Genomic DNA, 18705 nt, shown 5'->3' with positions numbered 1-18705 from the left:
CTGGGGCGTTCTGAAATTGGGCTCCTATCGTGGCCCATACACCTTCTCTAAGGTGTCTTCGCCTGTTGTCATGAGGCGGTCTGATCTGGGGCTCTTCTTATGGCCCTCACACCTTCTCTAAGGTGTCTTCGCCCGTTGACATAGGGCGGTCTGAATTGGGGCTCCTATCACGGCCCTCACACCTTCTCTAAGGTGTCTTCGTCTTTCATAGGCGGTCGCATCCTCCTTCAGCTGAGATGCTTCAAAGTGGCTCCAAAAATTCTCTACCACCATGTGCACTATGGGAGAGATTGCTGCCACTGATTACATAGAAAGAGAAAGTTGCGGTATACTCCTCGCAATCCTCCACCTCGATTTCTATGTTTGGAGCTTCTATGCCTTTCTGCTTGATAGCTCCACCTACACCAGCTCTCTTTGGTGTCTTCGCCTTTCATCATAGGCGGTCGCCATTTATCATAGGCGTTTGCACCCCTTCAATTAGGTGCCTCTGCAACAGCTCTCTTTCCATCCTTGCATGCATAGGAAAGGTCTTCGCCTGTTGTCTTCATCAAGAGCACAAGAGACTTCATGTTGTACATCTTCTACATAGTCTCTGCTCTGAGCTTCATCTGGGAACTCTTCTTCTCTTTGCACCTGTTGTCTCATTACAGTACCTCATTGGATCCTACGGGTACTCCTGCACAATCTATGTGTGCCATCGTGCAATTTATGTTCTCCAGATTCTCCCTATTCCTTGCTTATGTTTGACAGCAGCTCATCTTGTGACAACACCTATCCAAGTCAAAATAGGGTGCCGATCTTTATCCCCTTGCTGTATTTCTCTTCCATTATCAGGGTCTTCATCAATTCTCCCCTCAAGAAATCACAGTCACCGAATCTAACTTCTTTGGAGAAATCACCACTCCATCAGATCCTTGAACATACGGAACCCAACTGTTCCTTTGTGCCGTCGAATTGCTAGTCTTCAAGCGTTTCATTACAAACTGCTATATATACGAAAATAGTACTGTATGGATAATCCTTCCACTAAGCAAGTTCCCAGGAAAGATTGGAGGGGTCACACTGGTCCCGCTTAAAACCCAATCTCCTAGCCAGAACTTCTTAGGCCATCTCTATCCATCGTACTGTCTTTCCATATATACAACCATTTGCTAGCTTCGTTGCGGCTTTCCTTTACAAGTGATCTGGAATATACTGGTTTAATACATGATTTCTCAACATCTGGCGAGACTTCCAGTGCTTAGATTCGTCAAGATTGGTCTTTGTCAATTTTCACTCTACACCTCTAATTGTCCATATAACCGGGTGTCCAGAGTGTCCCAATTTTGCCTTCCCTCAAGGCAACTGAAAAAATTCTCACTAATCAATTCAGCACATGTAATTGGGTAAACATGTGCACCTTCTTCTTCTTCATCTCCATCGACCACCACGATGACCTTCAGATGCCTCTTGATCGGGCAATCTCTCTTTAATAATTCATCACCACCACTTTTGGTCTCAAATCTCAATGATCGGACCATACCATTGCATCCGGAACGATCAAATTAGCTGGAAACAAGTCTGAAATCGTCCAAATCGCATTTCAGACGGCTAAGATTTGATCAAAACAATTCTGGCCTGATGAGCGGCCCAGATTCAATCTAAAATCCGGTTGCACGTAGGATCAGCTACACTGGATCCTGTCCCTCGGCTCGGCTCCAACTCGGCTCGGCTCAACTCAGCTCATCTCACTCGACTCGCGGTCGATGACATGGCACGCTGACTGTGCATGATGATGTCACACTTACATCATGTTGACGTCATCCTGGGCGTGCCTACTGTGCATGCTGATGCCACTATTACGTCATGCTGACGTCATCACTATCCGGGTCAGTCACATGGGTCGGGTCAACTGGTATTCGGGTCGGGTCAGTCCATCCGGGCGAAGAAGACGCGTGTGACGAGTGGCGCGCGTTTGTGCGCTTGGCCAGCAACCTCGCCGGCGCGTGACGGCGCGTGAGGACGTTTCCGACGTCCGATTTCGACGCCGTTTTCACCAGTGGCTTCGTCTCTTCCTCCTCTACATAGTGGTATGGTCAAAACACAATTTTGACAACTTTTATTTTTGAGCAAAAAATCAAACACCACTTTAAACCATATGCTCTAATACCAATTGTTGGTGATTCCGGGTCCCCCATGCACGGACCGGTGGTGTACTGATAGTTGCCCATTGGAGGCTAAGCACACTGAGACACAATATTTAACGTGGTTCGGCAAAACCGCCTACATCCACGAGAGAGTCCATATTATTAGAGACATATAGAGAAAGGATTACAACACACATGGAGAAGGAGGATCACTTCACTCAAACTCTACTATCATTGCTCTCACACTGCTGCACAAGGCAGCAGGGCTGTTGCCCTTGGCAGCCCCTCACTTTCTCTCTTGTTCTCTCACGTTCTCTTCTCTACTTTGCTCTCTAAAATCTTGCCTCTTTTATAGGCATCCATGGTGCTGCTCCACTTGTTTTTTGTCAACAATGGTGGCCACCAACTGCAACTCACCTTCAACAATGGTGGCTGCCAATAGTCAATGGTTGGTGTCGTCCATTTGCTGCACATGCAATGGCAACAAACCCAACATTTACTTTACTATAAAGCTTCAAAACTATGATTAGTCACTGGTCAACACTTCATCAAGTGCCTTGCCACTGTCAGATGAGTTCAACTCAATGAATGACCTTCTGTCAACTTTTGGTTTCTGATGGTGAAACCAGTGGTAAAGTTCTACTTCAGACCACGTTTTGATGTATAAATTTTCCAATAAAGTGACCATGAATTGACCTTATTAGTTTTTCGAGATAGAATCTAATTAAAAAGCTAACAATCATCAATGTCATTCAAACATTGAAGTACACAAATAAATATGGTACATCGATAAACTTTAATGGCACACTCGGATTTTATGAAGTGCGCAAGTTCTTATTATGAAAAAAATAAAATAAAAAACCATACATTTTGGGCACCGAGATATCTCTGAGCATGGAAGAAGATCGCTTCTGTATATCAAGAAAATTATAGTATGTTAGAATAATAAATGGTTTTGTAGATTGAATTCTAAGAATCTGGTATCAGAAAAAAGCCTCGGAATCAGAATCAAAACATGCTTAAAAAAATTGTATCTCTCAAGGAAAATATTCAAGATTATTGTATCTATTCTGCTTAGGTAGAAGATATCAAACAGCAGCTTTGTAGGCTTCCATATGTTGTTGTTGTTGAATCAAATATATAGGAATGCAAATAAGGCAGTTGATTGGATCATTTAATAGCTAAAGCTGTCAGAATAGCTTAGTGTCCTGTTGATTGGCCCTATAGGATTCCATCTGAATTGTATGCCCTTCCTGTGCTTGATTCCTCTAAGAATGTAAGTTAACATGTATGTTGTGTAGTTGTAAATCTTACTCGATCTAACCTGATCTAAAAATCTGAATTATTGTATTATTAGATTAATCTACGGATCTTTAAATTAATTCAGATGAATATTTTTTTACTAAAAATTGTTTTGCTCTTTAAAAAAATTCATGAAAAAACTCTCTTAATGTTGAACCAGCTGAATTTGGCTGGATCACATGATAACCTATCAGATCAATTACACCAGGTGAATTTAACTAGATTATATATCAACCTATCAAATTAACTAGGTTTAACTAGCTTAATATTCTTTTTAATTTAAATTTAAATCTAGCTCGAGTTAGACTTTATAATCGTTGAATTTGCAGAGTTGATTCCTAACAACATCACCTTTTTTTGTGTTTGCTCTTTGAAAAAATGATAAGCATTATACTTTGAGCAAAAATTAATTCTGGATATCTATCTATTCTGCTTAGGTAGGATTTAAAGATGTAGTATAGTTTATTATTTAGTTACAATATCAAAATATGTTTTGTCTGAATTCCACGTTCATCTGAAGTAATTGTATCTGTCTCTGCAACTCTGTACTCATGATAGCGTACGTTGTTATCGCAAATAGGTACAAGATCTTGCTAGTAATTCTTTTGACCCTGTGGGATTTTTTGAAATCACATACAGCAGAATCTCTATTGCTAAATTTCATCTACAGAAATATAAATACGAAAAACATTGCAGTCCACAGAGTATAAAAGAAGAGCCTTACAATTTATTATTGCTGGACGAGCTTCGAAACCAGTTTATATTATTCCTGGTTTATAAACTCAAATCATTCAGTTTCAAAATCACCAAGAATATCCCATTTCAAATATTTATGAACATCCTTACTCGTTACTGCTGTTGCATCTTGGTGCCCGTGAAAAGTTATTGTACGAAACATCGCTGGAAAAGATCAAGAAAACCATAAATCTAAATAAATAAAGAGAATAAATAAACTTCACGATGCAAGCGCTAGAAATGCACTAGGTTTCATATAATGGTTTTTCTTTTATTGATGGTGATGGCTTGGATGACTAAGATTTAATTGTTTTCAAGGGAAATTGTTTATTAATTTTTTTTAGAATTGATCTGCTAGAATTGATGGATTATTTAAGGGGTATCAATCATAGTTTTTCAATTTTATTGTTAGGTTGAAAAATTTAACAAAAATTGATTTTTTTATAGAATTGATGACAATTAAATTGTATTAATTGAATAAGTTGGAGCAACTGGTGTACCTGGTAGAATTAGGTATAGGGTATGAGATATGAGAGCAAACTATAGTGTCTCTATCATAAGCATACTACGATATAGCTCGAGCCAGCGAATCAACAGTCAATCAAGAGTTGGTTCGAGAAGAAATTATTGTTGTGACGGCCAATCTAAGGGCCCAAATAGAGGCGCAGTATGAAGAATGAAATAGGAAGCAATCACTACCAGAAAATCAGCGAAAACCAATGGAATTACTGACGGAATGTTTTTGTCGATAATTTTTACCGACGGAAATAATTCCGTCTCCAATTCTGTCGGTATATACCGACAGACAATACCCGTCAGTGATACGGTCGGTATATAATGACGGAATAATTCCATATCACTGACGGATTATATAGTTTTTTTGGAAAGCTGCAACGGTGTGATGACGTGGATTTTTTTTCAGATGATTTTACCGACTGAATGACCGAGGGATTCAAACCGAGATCTCCGTACAGTGACGTGGCACAGTCACCGGTGGACTCACCGACGGAACGTGTCCATCGGTGATTCCATCAGTAAAAGTCAATATATACCCGCTCTGCCAACACTCTATTTCTCCTTCTTCTTCCCCTTCTTCTTCCCCATCCCACCTCTCCCCTCCCAAACTACAGCCAACCACCCATCCCAACTCTCCCCCTCTTCTCAACACAAGCACTCAAGTTTCTTATACTTTTGTACGTGGTCACAATATCCGTTCTTGTAGATTTTATCATTTTTTATAAGTAAATCTAACCTTTTTAGTTTTAACATTTAAATGTGAATTTTGTTTTTTAGTATATGTTTTTTTGTTAACGTATGTACTTGTTTGATTGTTATTTGTCAAAGAAACTTGTAGTATGAATGTATAATTTTGTAGTTGTTATAGTTTGTTTTAGATTTTATCAAATTATATTTGTTTGTAAATTGTTGAAACTTTGTTTGAATTACACCGAATTAGATGTGTTGTGATGAAATAAATAATAGCTTGTTCAACGGGTCCGTTTTAATTTTTATCAATTCTATTGCGAAGTAGTGATTTCCGTAAATTTATATATGTATAAATTTATATGGACGTTGATAGTTAATAATTGATAATGAATATTTAACATGAGTGTTTTTTTAGCTTGCTGGATAATGTCAGGGCAAACCAATATTTTTGTTATGTTTATTTATGTAACATACTTATTAAATAAACATACTTAATTAATACATGTTGTCGTCATAATTTTATAGAGGTTCAATAGAAGTCATGGATGATCGTTCATGGATGTATTAGGACTCACCTCAAGGATTGTGAAAGATGGATTATTGTAACGGGGTTAAGGGTTTTATTAATTTCGCAACATCTATTACGAGAAATTTTACTGATGGCGGTATTAGGTGTCCATGCAAGAAGTGTAAAAATAAAAAGTTTCTGCATCAAGATGTTGTAACGATGCACTTCTAACCAAAGGGTTCATGGAGGATTACCTGTGTTGGTATGCACACAGAGAGACTCGAAAGCTAGACACCGCAACGTAAACGATGTCTTTCTTTTCGCAAAGCAATGCCAACAAGTTTATTACACATACACCCCTTCCTTTAGAAAGGACCGATCAAGAGTTGATTGGTTATCCGTTTTAAAAACCAAACCCAGGGGTCGTGTCGAGGTTGTTCAGGATGAGAAAAAAGACACAAGTGTGATAGATGAAGTCTTTCAAGCAAGTGAGTTGGTCGAACCATACCGAGCTGCTCCTTCGATTGACTTAGAAGAAAATTTGAATTTTCATGTTTTCGACGATAATCTTGTTGATGTTGACGCAGAGGAGTTGAATGCTGTTTTGAAGCTCTAGTGGACTACAGAATGTTGATGAAGAAGATGATAACCACATTGAAGAGTACGATGAAGCTGATAACAATTCAATTGAGGACGAAGATGAAAATTCTGACTAAATATGCTGTAAAGCCTTATTTTTATAATGTAATATTAAGGATGATATTTTGGAACATGAAATATTTATTTTATAATTGTCAGCTCTTGTTATTGTGTTGTGTGTGTTGTAAGTTTGCAATTCAAGCTTTTGTGCAGGAGGATAGACAGGCATACAAAATAGAACTTGCAAAAAGATTGACAGTTTTACCGATGGATAGACCGACTACTTGGAACCCGTCGGTATTTTACCGAGAGTTGCAAAAAAATTACAGAATTTTGCCACACTCACCGACGGCTATACTGACAGACTGGTACCCATCGGTATTTTACCGAGAGTTGCAAAAAAATTACAGAATTTTTCCACACTCACCGACGGTTATACCGATGGACTGGTACCCGTCGGTATTTTACCGAGAGTTGCAAAAAAATTACAGAATTTTTCCACACTCACTGACGGCTATACCGACGGACTGTTACCCGTTGGTTTTTTACCGAGAGTTGCAAAAACATTACAACCCCTGCCACAATCACCGATGGATATATCGATGCATTCACTGACAGATGACGCGCATTCCAAAGCGCACGACTGTCAGACTGCCTAGTCGGTCGGCATAGTTACCGACAGATTTTCCGATGGATGCGTCAAATCCAATGCGCCCGTGCTTTGACAAAGAATTACCGACGGATTTGCCAACAAATGTCGAAAAATCTGGAGGGATTTTTGAAATTTTGGTGCGAAAATCAATTAAATACCGACTAAAATTACCGATGGAATTTAATGCCACTGCCCAAAAAAATATTATTCTATTTTTATTGTTTTGTTTTTAGTTTTCAACATATTAAAAGGTATGTATTCTCCTTTCTTTATCTTTGTATTTTTTTTACTTTTTTATTTTAATTATGATTATTTTTGTGGTGTTCTTTGGTTTGTGTATTGTTTGTAGATAAAATCTTGAAATCAACACACTATAAAGGTAAACACACTATTCTTTATCTTTGTTTTACATTTTTCATTCCTAAATTTATTTTGAATTTATGTAGTGTTCTTGAGTTTTGTGTATTGTTTGTTTTGTGTAGTGTTCTTTAGTTTTTTCTTTTTATTTGTTAAATTTATTTTATTGTTTGTATTGCCATAATACCTTGAAAATTTTGTTAAATTTGAATTGTTATTGTTGAATTTACCTTTAAAATGTTAATTGAAATATAAAATTAAATTTAATTAGTTTATCTTAATTTTATTACATTATTGTTTGTTATGTTTTTTTATTATTTTGATTAATTTTAATTGTTATTTATGAATTTGTATTGATGTTAGTTGAAAATATATAGATGTTGAATTTCTATAGATGTTAGGTTGTATAGAGTTGATTTTGCAATATTTGTGTAATTATCAATATTTGTAGGTATGAAAATTGTGGGTAGTCTCTAATATAGGGGAGGTGCTGACGAATGTTTTTAAATAATTGAATTTAATTATTTAATTATTCGTATAAATTTATGTAGATGTGTTGAATGAAAATTTAATTATTTTATTGTTTGTATTGTAATAATTATTTGATAATTTAGTCTCTTTTAATTGTTATTGTTGAATTTTCCATTGAAATGGTAATTGGAAATGAAGAATTAAATTACATTGTTTTATCTCAATTTTATTCTATTATTGATTGTTATGTTTTTTATTATTTCCATTAATTTTAATTGTCATTTATGCATTTCTATAGATATTAGTTGAAAATATATAGATTTTGAATTTCCATAGATGAGGTTGTATATAAGATATTCCAATGGAGTCAATTGGGTTATGGTTATTATAAAGATTTGCAGGTTTGAAAACTGTGTAGTCTCCAGTATAGAGGAGGTGCTGCTGAATTTTTTTAAAATAATCAAAGTTAATTATGTAATTATTCGTATAAATTTGTGTAGATGCGTAGAATGAAATCTACAGCACATCGTCAGCAGACGGTTGCAGCTAGTTCTTCTAGCAGCGAGGAGGACCTATCCTTAGGTGCTGATCACGGCATCTGCGCTAACTTGTGATGCTGCCTCTTCTAGCACGGTTTCACAGCGCAAAGGTGGTGTGCCTTCACAGCGGGGTCCCTTCACCCGCAAGTACCAGGCACAATGGAAGGATGACCTCTCAATGTAAGTTTGTTTAGGTTTTAGTTTTTTTCTATATACTTATAACATAATTTATGAAAAACTAATTAATATTTTATTAATTTTATTTAATTTCAGGTTCGCAAACATTGAGGCTGTCAGGACAATAACATCGGCGTTTAAATCGTCGATGGAGATTCCATTGTTTTCATGGAGTCAGGTTTCCAGACATCCTGAGTGGAGACTTAATATCGATGCATGGTTTCGGCAATTTCAGGTAGGTGTTAACTTTTAATTTCTAGCTTATTTTTAATAAATTATTTTTATAATTTTATATCTTGTACTATTTTTATTTTAAATGAATTATTTATATACACAGAATAAATTTGAGTGGGATAGTGCGAACAACAATGTTGTGAGGAGGGTATGGGAGAATCACGCGGAACTAGGTAACATCAAAAATAATATTTATTTTTGTTTTATAATTTTATGTTCTAAATTCTAATTTGTTACTATGGAAGTAGGTTGCGTGATTTTTGGTATGACACCCAAAAAAAGCAAAAAGATATACGAGGGATAACGGTCTTGAAGGATGTAATGAGGTGACGGTTTGGCGGGAATTCAAACCGCCATTCATCTCGGGAGATATATGGACGACATATATTGAGCACGTGACGTCTGAGCAGTTCTCACAGCGCTCACAGTCCGGCGCCGATAACCTTAACCGGCAAATTCATGGTTCGGTGACCACGCACACCGGCGGCTCCGTCCCATTCAGAGCACATGCGAAGCGGATGGTAAGATTAATTTAAATGAAATATATCGTTAATTAATTTGTTGTTGCTTATAAATATATTTAACTTGCAACCCTTTTTTTCCTTACAGGCTACGTCTCTTGGACATGAGCCGAGTCCAATGGAGCTATTTGTAGAGACGCACATGCGGAGTCAAGACCGCCAAAAGGGGGTGCAGTAGTTCGTGGACAACCGTGCTCAGCACTTCATGGTATGTTCGTTCAATCATTTTATTTCATAAGTTGTTATTTTCTTGAATTGAATATGATGATTTAAAAAAAAAATCAAGAGATCTATAATAGCCGGTTGAGGGAGAGATATGGGGATGATCCTTCGACCCATCTGGATTTTGATCTGGATTTGTAGATGGAGGTAGGATCGTCTGGTGGACCCGATAATAATCGGGTCTACGGGCTCTCTAACACTACGGCCGAAAACTTGCGGTCAGCCCGTAGTGTCTCAACCGTTTGGAGCTTTCCATCAGTATCGAGCACCCAGTCTGAGGAGTTCATGGCCTTGAAACAACAATATGAACGACTCTCAATGGATTATGATCAGCTCCGTCAAATGGTCATGGAGATTAGATCAAGGATGGGTGATGATACATGTGCAGCCTCTTTTTGGTCGTACGGTCCCGAGAACAACCAGCCTCCTCCTCCTCCTCCAGCTCCGCCGCCATTCTAGATTAATTTTGATTTTTAAACACATTAAATTTGTAATGAATATTTGGATGAATATTATTTAACATTATTTTTATATTTTTAATGTTCAATACAATTTTATTTGATTATTAAGTTTTTTTAACTATTAATAAATAATTTTTTAAAAACATATTTTAAATAAATACCGACGGCTTTCCAAACAGAACCTTGTCGTCGGTATTGTACCGAGAGTTGCAAAAAATTACCACCCATGCCACAATTACCGACGGATATATTCGGTCGGTGTTTACAATTATTATTACCGACAGAATATATTTCTTCGGTATTTGACAGAGAGTTCTGAAATATTTGCTGTCCATGCCACAATCACCGACGGATATTCCTTCGGTGATTACTATTGAAAATATAGATGAAATGATTCCGTTGGTAAAGTTCTCGCGAGAATTTTTTTTTGGCGCGCTTCGCCGTCTGTAATACCGTCGGTGTTTGGTTTTTTTAATTCCCGACAGAATTAGCGACGGAATGGGAAATTACCGACGATCAATATTCCGACAGACGAATTCCATTGGTAAAAATGTTACCGACAGTTTACGTGCCTCACACCGACGGAATGAATCCGTCGGTAAAACTGTGTAATGGTGTAGTGAATAGGAGAAAATAATGACATACATGTCAACTCATTATCCTCCTTCCTAGAAGAGCATCTCAAAGGAAACTGTTTAGAAGAGCCAAATTGATAATGTAAATATGATATTTTTTTATATATGCACTCCAATGAAAAAAAAAGTCATTTAGAAAAGCTAATTGTATTTTAATATATTTGAAATTGATACAACTATTTATTAATTATAATTAACTAATACAACTCCAATCAAAACCTCTCTTTTTGCATAAAAATATATTAAATAAACTTTTGACTCTTTTGATCAATATGTAGGAATAGCTCCCCCAATATACAAATGCTATTTTATATCTCAAATATTGCTGTCCCCTTGGAGCTATAAACATGAGGGATGAAAACAATTATTTTTTTTTCCTTTTGGCTTTCTTTTTTTCTCTTCCCTTGGAGATGTCTTGAACCTTTAGGAGATTTTCCTCCCCCTCCCCTCTCCATCTCCACTTGGAACTCCAACTTCTTTCTAATATATAATGAGAGTAGCTGTTGCTGAGATTGTTTACTTTCTAGAGAACAATTGTATTGCAAACTCTACATAATACACTTACCAGTGTTCTATATATATACATAGACAATAACATCAGCCTTCAAATCATTTATGGAAATTCTATTATTTCAATGAAGTCAGGTTTCCAAATATCTTAAATGGAAACCGTAGGTCGATGCATGATTTTCAAGGTTTAAGGATAGTATTAACTAAAATATTTTTTAATGTTAATTTGGACCATTTATTGAAATTATTGAAAATTTTCTTTTATAAAGTTTTACTTCAAGGAAAATTTTGAATGGGAGAGAGCTTATAATAATTTTACGAGGAAGATTTAAGAGAATCACGCTCCAATTATGAAAGATCCAATCCAAAATTATTATTTTATTTCAAATATTAAAATTTTATTTTTCATTTACTAATAAATAATTAATTTGTACCATATAAGTTGCATGATTTTTTGTATGAAGCACAAAAAAAAAAACCAAAAATATATGAAAGAAAGAGAGCTTCTAGGCTAGAATGACGTGATAGTTTGGAAAGATTTTTTATCATCATACATCTCAGAGGTTGTATTCACAGAATACATTTAGTATGTGACGTCCACACATTTCACTTGATGATAGGATTTTTTTTACTACATCCATTTTTTTATTAGTTATTTTTTATAAATGTATTGAATTGACAACATTTTTTATTACATGCTATAGTTTTTGTATGCGAGCCAAGCTTGATGAAACTTTTTGTTGAAATGCATGTGCGGAGTGATGACCGTCAAAAAAGGGTGTAGTAGTTCGTTGATAGCCGAGCTCAATATTTTGTGGTATATTGGCGTTTAATTATTTTTTTTTCTTAAGTTATTATGTCCTTGAATTTGACGAATTTATTTTTTCTTTACAAGATACATATAATAGCCGGTTGAAGGAGAGATACGGGGATGAGCCTTCGACCCATTTGGATATCGGTCCAGATTTGTGGTTGGAGGGAGAATCATTTGGTGGACCTGATAGAAATCGAGTATATGGACTCTCTAACACTATGACTAAGAATTTATGAACGAATCGTAGTACTTCAACTATTGGATGCTCACAATCAATTCTAAGCAATCAAACTTTGGAGTTCACAGTGATGTTAGACCAACAAGTACAAGATCGGACAACCTATCTTAATGATATATATGATGACTCACTACTGATTATGGAGAATTTTGTCAATTGGTAATGGAGATGAGATCAGATATGGGTGGTTCATGTTAGGGGTGAGCAAACAAACCAACAAACCAATTAAACCAAGAAAACCAGAAAACAAACAACAAAAAAACCGAACCTTGAAAAAAAACTGATTACACCGATTAGAATATTTTTAAAAAAATTCGGTTCAGTTTCAGTTTCATAAGCTTGAAATTAAAAAACTGAATCGAACTAGTTTAGTTAATAAATAAACCAAATCAAACCAAATTGAACCGAAAAAACTCATTAGAAAGTCCAAAAAAACCCAAAAAACAATATAATGAACTGAAACCGGTTAGTTGAGTTTCAGTTTTTAACTTAAAATAACCAAAATGAACCGAAACCGGTTTCGGTTTGATTTTTGTTTTTTTTTCTTTTACAAAATTTCAGTTTGATTGTTTTTATAGGTAGAAACCGAACAAAACTGAAAATGATCACCCCTAGTTCATGTACACCCCTTAATTGCCCCTACGTTCCCGGTTACAATCTATCTCCTCCTCCTCATCCATTGCCGTCTTTATTTTAGATTTATTGTATTCGATCGTAAAAAAAAAAAAAAATTGATATGCTTTTTTCGTATGTAAATTCATCGATATATTTATTACCGATAGACTCACCGATAATCTATAAATTACCGATAATAGTTTTTTCGATAGACCATTTATATCCGTGAGTCTTTTGATAACATACGTATCGATGGATTGCTAGTGTAAACACCGACAAAATTTATCGGTAAAACTATTAAATCCGGTAGTGTTTCATGTTAAAAAATATAATTTATCTACAAGTCTTGGTTCGGGGTCTCTCTACTCATTAACCTCCTGTGAGTATGAAATATAAGCATAACATGAAGAATTATAAGGGATGTTTGAGAGTATGGTAACGGTTGCAATTCAAAGTGATTTTTGCTTGGAAATACATCAAAATAATATTATTTTTTATTTTTAAAAAATTATTTTTTTATATAAATACATAAAAACAATTTAAAAATAAATAAATAAATAAATAAAATTTTAAAAAACACGGTTTCTACTGCATTACTAAACACTAGCTTACTTTGAAGGGAGTGGAAACACACAGGTCAAAGATAACAGGAAAGGGGGAAACTGGGAATGAACTTGTTCATGATGCATACGAGATAAGCATGACGAAATTGAATGCAGTGCTGTCAGCGGTGAGACTGCAGTGCAGAGAAGACGATAAAAGTAAGCGGTTTTTTAAAAAATCAAAATTAATTACTTGCAGCTTCACTCTCAGGTTATATTATTGTGTTTCAGCGCAGAGAGGTCAAATCTCATATTTGTATATTCAGTTAAGGTCATGCAGTTCATAAACTTACAGGCATTAGTCATGGATCTTCAAGGAAAAAAGGCAAAGCATATCAATATTCAAATAAGTACTGAATCTAATGATGGGTGTAATTTAGGAACCTACAGATTTGGGCTATTTTGGAGGAATGAGTCTTGCACTGTTCCAGTCAGCTTGTTGCCACTCAAAAACCTGGTAAGAACCACACTCATACTTTCAGCATAATATATTGCGCCATCCTTGATAAGATTTCAATAACCAAATTTCAAATTATCAGACTTTAACATTGCTCACGTAAACTGTCGTCGTATTGTATTAGGAGGAATCTCCCCAACCAACTTGTTAAAAGTTAAGTCGCTGCAAGAAATTACAGCAAACAAAATTTTAGGCTTCAGTCTCTGAAGAAGATTTTACATCTTTGTAAATATAATGGCAATAAACAGGTGAATATATATATATATATATATATATATATATATATATATATATATGTCTCATAATTAAAGGTTATTAAATTCTTTGAAGTAATCCTCTATTTATATTCTTCCTTGGAGAGTTGCAGTTGCTTGAAATCACTACCTTCTCATAGGAGCTCATCGGTTGTGAAAATAAGTCAATGTTATGTTAGAAGCTAGTTGTGATTCTTCTACTCACTCTAGTAGACTTTAGTTATTATATACCCAGGATTATATATTAATGTAGGATCCTTAACTTATACTAACAACCTGATGATTCAGGCAGATCCCACGCACCAGCTGTACATGGAGATCATAATGGAAAAATGTGGCAGAATTGAAATGTATAAAAAGAAATTCCATGTTGCTTAGCAGCAGATGTAAGGCGATTAGTGAAGTTCACACTTACAGTGTTTTTTCCACTTTCCATGCGTTTTCTGGGATTGTTCCAGTTAAATTGATGTTCCTCAGAACCCTGACAACAAGTTACAGGTTGGTTAAACAGTTCTGAACAGAACATATCCTCAACTTTACTGTGAAAAGTTAGGAAGCAATTTACATACAAGTATTTCCTTTCAATCGGCTTTTTAGGTAACTGAAACTCTGGTCCAGGCATATCAGCAATCCTCCTGCATAACAGTAAGAGACCTTCATTTATCTCTCCCTATCTCTCACACACAAAAAGAATTCTTCAATAATTAATACAGCAGGAGCCAGGAGCTATGCAGCACAAGAAAGTGGTTTTACTCACAAATCAGACAACTTTTCCAAATGAAAAATTGCAGGAGGTATGGGTCCTTGCAATCCAGTCGCGTACAATTCACTTCATTAGTCACGAAAAGAACAAAAAATCTCAATAAAGTGTATCATGTTGCATTAGAATGAATTAAGATCTTGTGAAGATAAACATCTCACAGCTTTCGAAGTTGATTCCACTTCCCAATGAACTCGGGTACGGTGCCATTAAGATTATTATCACTTACGCGACTGCACATTGAATATGTTAAATTATCGAGAGAGAAAAAATGTGTTGAAGGAAAATAAGTGAGGGCTTACAAATCCGTCAAGTTTTTTATCTGCGCAAGTTCCTCTGGCAAGGTCCCCACTAACTTATTGCCGGAGAGTATCCTGCAATTGTTGATTCACGGCATCAAAGCAAAGATTTCAACTAATGAAAACGAAATCTCTGGCAAGTCTTCACAATGAAGAATTTAGTTAAATGTCTTACAGAGTTTCTAAGCTGACAAGCTCGCCAAGCTCAGGTGGGACAACACCAGAAAACTGATTTGATTCAAGGCTCCTATATTTTATAATTGTATTTGATAAAGTGAAATAACCATTAGAGAACAAAGTAAACTAGCATTGCTTGCAATATTCGAATAACTCAAACGAGAGGTAGAGCACTATAGATTCAAGCCATACAAGTAGGTGAGGGCAGTAAAACTTCCCAAATGTCCAGGAATATTTCCTGACAAGCGATTTGCAGTAAGCGAGCTGCATAAGAGGTTAGTTAGTTGTGTTAAGCTCACTCTTACATAGTAAATAAGATAAACCAAGATGAGGTTGAAATGAGCTTACATGGAAGACAGATTTTTCATCGAAGCCCATTCCACCGGAATTGTGCCGTATATATAGTTGCGAGTAAAATCGCTGTCATACACTATATTGTTGTATAAAAATTATTTTCCATCTTGAAAATTGCTCCAAAAATTAATATAAACGCTTGAAATTTTAATATAAATTTTAATATAAACTGTGACAGACAATGGCAAACTCATAATCACATAACATCTGATGAGTATTAATTATCATCGAGGCATCTCAAGATTCAGAATTGAGGCCTCGAAGCAGAAACATATATATGTCTTTAATTAAGGGTTCTTACATTTTTTTGACATAAGTAAGGTTGGCCAATTCCGGAGGAAGCCTGCCTGGAAGACTGTAATCTTTGAGCAGGCTTTATTGCAAGCAGGAGAGAGAGACATCATTGGTCACTGTTTAGGAAAGCTAAGATATATATATATATAACAAAGAAAAACATCAAAATGTAAAGTAATTAGGAGGCTTACAATGAAGTAATGTGACAGTAATTATCATCAGTGATGCTGCAGTTACATCCGATGGTGCTGTTCCCTTCTAAGTTTGGTGGAGCAGAATTCAGTTCTGTCTCAACAACTCCTTTCTGTTGACAACTATCGACGAACTTCAAGGATATTTGGCCATCCTCGTTTACTGTCTTACCGATTTGTCTTAACGCTTCATCTGGTGGGGTTTTTTTTTTCAAAAAAATAATAATGATTCATGAGGAATGTGCACTATTCAAAACATTCTCAAATAGTTGTTAGATTAATAATAATAATAATAAATAGATTACGATGGTGTTTTTGTTTGGGTAGTCATGGGTGTTTCATATAGGTAAAGACCATTCACATCAAGTACCTCGAGACACGCAGTCATATATTAACCTATCATCATAGATATTACTCAGTTCAGAATTTAATTTGGATTAAAATTTGATTGCATGGTTGGAGGTTAACCTTAAGATTATATTCTTTTCAGGTTTATTTTTAATGAAATTATTTGCAAATAAAAAAAAATCTAAAATGATATTATTTTAAATAAAAATTAAAAATAAAATATTATTTGTTAACTCAATTGGGTTAACTAGATTTAACTATATTAATTTTTAAATTAATTTAAAATATAATCTAAATCAAACTCTAGATTAATTGCAAGTTAACTCTAAAAAGATATTATTTTAAATAAAAATTAAAAACAAAATATTATTTGTTAACTCAATTGGTCGTTAACTAGATTTAACTATAAATTGATTGTTAAGGTTAAATACTAAATTGTGGGATTGGTGGATTATTACTATATGATGATAAGAATTTGTTATGTATAAATATTATTTTATTGTTATTTGTACCTGTAGATGTATCTTAATTGGTATGATCAAACGAAAGAAAAAAATCATGAGTTCAAATTATGTCATTTCTTGAAAAAGAATTAGATACAAAACAAAATCACAACTTTTTATATAATAATAAATTCTAGTAAACTTTATTTGTAAAAGTTAATATAAATTCATATTATTTTATATAATAATAATTTTTTTAATTGGAATAATGAACTAAAAAACAAAACGTGGGTACTTCACTAACCCCTCCTCACAAATCAATTTTAATTGGAATAATGATTTTTTTTATATATAATTTTAATTTTATCTTTCAACATTAGATTTATTAGAGATTGAGTTTTATAAAGTTTTTAAATTTTTTTTGGTGAAGTTATTTTATTCTCATGACCTAAACCATGAATTTTGCAGATTAATTTGATTAACTTGATTTTTTTTTTATTTTTTTAATTGAATATTTTTTTTTCAGTTTCTCCATCAATATTGAGTTAATTGAAATTAGATTTCATAATTTGTTTTATTTTTTATGAAGTTATCCTAACCTCGTGACACAAGTTTGAAAAGTTAACTTGAGTTGACTCAAGTTATTTGTTTCTTTTTTTTTTAATTTTATCCTCCAACATTGAATTTATTAGGTATTGAAATTCATAATTATTTTTCTATTTTTTTTTATACGGTTATCATAGCCTTATGACATGTGTCTTGGATTTTACTTTTCTTTTTTTAATTGAATTTCTTTTTTTAATTACATCCTTCAATATTGAGAATTGATCTTTATATTTTTTTTTCAAATTTCTTTCTATGAAGTTATCTGGTCTCATAATCTAAGTTTAACAAGTTAATCCAGGTTGACTCAAGTTGTTTTGTTTTTGTTATTAAATTTTATTTTCAATTTTATCTTTCAACATTTGGCTGATTAAGAATTGAGTTTTATTTTTTTTTCTTATTTGTTTTCTATGAAGTTATCACGGTCTCATGACCTAGAACATGAATTTGACAAGTTAACTCGAGTTGATCTAAGTCAATCCAATATGTTTTCTTATTAATATTTACAAAAAAAAAATAACATCTTGAGTTTTTTGAGTTAAACTATATTTATATTAGACCGGATCATATTGAGTCAATCCTTATACGATTAATTATTTTTCCTTAAAAAACATGTTAGTAATGTGTGGGTATTACATTCAAAAGCATCGCAGTATAACAAGACATGATAATCCAGTAATAAACTATAGGGTCAAGGTGCATATTGCCTGAACTAAATTGGGTTGGATCTCATTCAATCTAGCTTGACAATGACAGCCAGATACTAGCTACATTACTGTCCTTACCTATTAAAAAGTTTAGAAGAGGCGTGCAAATAAACAATCACTTCTACAGACAAAAATAAAACATAATCTTTTTTAAAAAAAGTTAATAATAAATAAATAAAATAAAACATAATTTTTTTAAAAAAATAAATAATAAATAAATAATTTGAGCTTTTCTAACAATAAAAAGCCTATAT

At 34.2% G+C, this 18705-nt stretch overlaps 1 protein-coding gene, 1 long non-coding RNA gene and 1 other non-coding gene across 7 annotated transcripts in view; all 3 read right to left on the bottom strand.

Annotated features, from left to right (window-relative positions):
- LOC18103165 (probable LRR receptor-like serine/threonine-protein kinase At1g29720) overlaps positions 1-18705 on the bottom strand; it is a 71506-nt gene that overhangs the window by 51779 nt on the left and 1022 nt on the right. The window lies entirely within an intron of this gene.
- Positions 14931-15428, bottom strand: LOC18103167 (uncharacterized). Its single transcript, XR_008056772.1, has 3 exons — positions 15338-15428; positions 15197-15268; positions 14931-15104 (listed from the first exon to the last, which is right to left on the bottom strand). It is a non-coding gene; the product is annotated as an uncharacterized LOC18103167 (transcript).
- On the bottom strand, positions 15469-15917 carry LOC127903974 (uncharacterized). The gene is made up of 3 exons (XR_008056773.1): positions 15860-15917; positions 15704-15775; positions 15469-15581 (listed from the first exon to the last, which is right to left on the bottom strand). It is a non-coding gene; the product is annotated as an uncharacterized LOC127903974 (long non-coding RNA).

The sequence above is a fragment of the Populus trichocarpa genome, chromosome 11 (assembly GCF_000002775.5).
Source record: "Populus trichocarpa isolate Nisqually-1 chromosome 11, P.trichocarpa_v4.1, whole genome shotgun sequence".
Classification (NCBI taxonomy): Eukaryota; Viridiplantae; Streptophyta; class Magnoliopsida; order Malpighiales; family Salicaceae; genus Populus; species Populus trichocarpa.
Note: the sequence above shows the minus strand (reverse complement) of the source record. Positions and strands in the feature narration are given on the sequence as shown.